Source organism: Sinocyclocheilus grahami, unplaced genomic scaffold (assembly GCF_001515645.1).
Source record: "Sinocyclocheilus grahami isolate Dianchi unplaced genomic scaffold, SAMN03320097.WGS_v1.1 scaffold67.1, whole genome shotgun sequence".
Classification (NCBI taxonomy): Eukaryota; Metazoa; Chordata; class Actinopteri; order Cypriniformes; family Cyprinidae; genus Sinocyclocheilus; species Sinocyclocheilus grahami.
The window spans coordinates 1,798,697-1,801,753 of record NW_015505246.1 but is presented as its reverse complement, the minus strand read 5'-3'; the positions used below and the strand labels follow the sequence as shown (position 1 = coordinate 1,801,753).

Below are 3,057 nucleotides of genomic sequence, written 5' to 3'. Positions count from 1 at the left end.
GTATTTTTATTTGTTTTGTTAATAAAAGTTCTATGTTTTATATATAAGCTAAAGTGAGTTTGACGTTGTATTTTGTTGTTGCATTCAAGCAATTGACGCCTAACTGCCGCTAATTCGAAACGGCGCTTTTAAGCTATTTAAAAGTGAAGGAAAGCGAGGAAAAGAGGGAAAATTCAAACAAACTAAAAATTAACAATGGCTTTACTCCGAATTGCCGCTATTTGAAAGTGAAAGTAAAATGCGGACACTGCTTTTACAAGCTATTTAAAAGCGAAGGAAAGCGAGGAAAAGAGGGAACGCCCCCGCTGTGATACCGGTGATTACCAGTGTTGTCACATGTCGATTAACCGGTGGGAAAATTTCCTCACCGTCACAACCCTAATGTAGGATCGTTAGACACACAAAAAAAGGTCTTCTGATTTTTTTAGATGTATTTACTGACAGTAACAAAGATCTCACCTGGTGCACACAAATGTTACACTTGTCACAAAAGACCATGTCATTGCCCTCCTCGCTGTCGGGTGAGCGACATACATCACAGATGACATCCTCATCGTACTCTATTCCCAACCCTTCCTCAGTCTCGATGGCGTGGTTCATTTTGTCATGGCACTGTCTCTCCAATGCCTCCATCACCCGCTCCATCATCAACTCATTCACTGGCCCGTCACCTGAATGTAACATCCAAAATGTACTTTATCCCCTGAAGCATGTCATGAGACCAAATCTTATAGGGAACCATTTCTTCTCACTTACCCATAATCCCAAGTTCTGCATTGAGCTGCTGAAGCCAGTATAGGTCCATATCGTCCAGGTCATATCTACACATAGCTTCTGCCAGCTCCTTGAAGTTAACGTAACCCGTCTCCGTAGAGTCCTGACTGCAGCTTTGAATATATTTCCTTGGTTTGGTGAAGAGGACCTCCTTTGGCTTCTCTGCTATTATCCTACACACAAAAACCCCAACTTCAGTGACATGCAAGATGGTACATGTCCAAAAACCTGCTTTTATTCAAAGTGACATACCTCACAGAGGGCTGAGGGATAGTGTCTGGACTAGCGAGTACTTGTACACCCTTTTCCCATTCCTGCTTCCATGTGTCCGCCAACAGGTAATAATCGTCAGGAGAAATATGGTGAGAGTCTGGAAGCTTCATGGCACTGATCAAGTCTTTTCTGAACACCTACAAGGGAGAAATAACCTTAATGAGTGATACAACCAATTTTATTGTAGAAATACCTCATTCATAGGGCTGGTGGTAAAAACGAGGAGGTGTTTTCCATTGCGCTTACCTCTGCTGGTTTCTTCTGAGCAGAGGCGGGGGTGCCTGGTTTGCTTCCATACTTGTTAGAGGAAAAGGATGTCGAGGGACCTTTATGATACAAACACGGAGTGAGCCAAGAATAAACATCTTTGTTCTGTATGAATCTTACAAGTAGATTGAGAATTTTTTAAGGCTCATTTTACTTACTCTCATTGTCTGAACTGTCACTGCTGCTTGAAGTCCTGAGTCGTTTCATCCTGACGTATCCTGCAATGAAAGCCAGAGAAGTACAGCTTTAATACATCTTCAACTAAACAATGTTCCGCGTAAATCCATTTAGGTACAATGCTTTCACCTACACTGAAACAACAAAGCTGTTTTCACATAACAGAAGAAAAAGAAATATCAAAAAGCAGTGGTTTGCAAGTACTAGTAGCCAGCATTACTTAATATAAAATAGAAATATCTAAACAGAAAATATCTGAAACAAATAAATTGTTATACATCTACTGCACAAAAGCAGCAAGAACTAATATCAAATATAAACGATTAACAGGCGCAAGCTTAGGCAGAGTTTCTATTTAGGCTATAACACGTGTTTGTTGCGTTGAGCAATGTTGATTTCTGGAATGCAATGGCCAGTCAGGAGTGCAGTGCTAAAATGTGCGTGCTCACAAATCTTCTCATTATAACACACGAATTGTAGACATTATGAAAGATTCATCATACATATATTCATTGTGTTATAACAAGAGCTTTGTGGGATTGCGATGAATTGAGATGTCATCTTTTAAGAGATTATAAAAGCAGCGCTATTTGCTGGTATTCTGTCATCCCAAACCATGTACACAGCAGCCTATGCATGCTCTAGTTAAAAATAACAGTGTTTTGTGAATGTTGATGCTTTAATAACAAATATTTATCTGGAGCATTTATGCTGGGATTTCATGTATATTTCATGGATGTAGCCACAGAAAAAAAGTAACGTTATATATATATATATATATTCAATTTCATTAATTATATTAAACCAATTTTCTATTTTAATCATTTAAAAAAAAAACTATTTATTCCTATGGTGGAAAAACTGGATTTTTTAAATCATCCATTACTGATCCTTCAGAATTCATTTTAATATGCTGATTTGGTGATCAAGAAACATATCAATGTTGAAAACAATTGTGCTGTTATTATTTTAGCTGGAAATGGATACATTTCTTTTAGGATTCTTTGATGAATAAAAAATTCTAAAGTACAGCATTTATTTGAAATAGTATGACAAAACATTTTTGCATCCTTTCTGAATAATGTATTAATTTCTTAAAAAAAAAAAAACAATCCTACTGACCCAATACCTTTGAATGGTAGTGTAAATATTGCTCTTTATTACCATGCATTGGTATTTTGTGGCATATCAAATAAAAGAATATAAATCCAAGAAAATAATATAATTCTACTCTGCATTTACTCTAAAAAGAACATTTTTATATAGATGTTTTGAATAGTTGTTAAAATAGGTACTTACTATTGACCAATATGTGACCCTGGACCACAAAACCAGTCTTAAGTCACTGGGGTATATTTGTAGCAATAGCCAAAAATACATGGGTCAAAATTATAGATTTTTCTTTTATGCCAAAACTCATTAGGATATTATGTAAAAATCATGTTCCGTGAAGATATTTAGTAAATTTCCTATCGTAAATATAACAAAACTTAATTTTTGATTAGTAATATGCATTGCTAAGAACTTCATTTGGACAACTTTAAAGGCCATTTTCTCAATATTTAG

At 36.0% G+C, this 3,057-nt stretch overlaps 1 protein-coding gene across 1 annotated transcript in view; it reads right to left on the bottom strand.

The window, feature by feature from the left end:
- LOC107585190 (protein Jade-3) overlaps positions 1–3,057 on the bottom strand; it is a 17,173-nt gene that overhangs the window by 5,846 nt on the left and 8,270 nt on the right. The gene's annotated exons all lie outside the window — the stretch shown is intronic.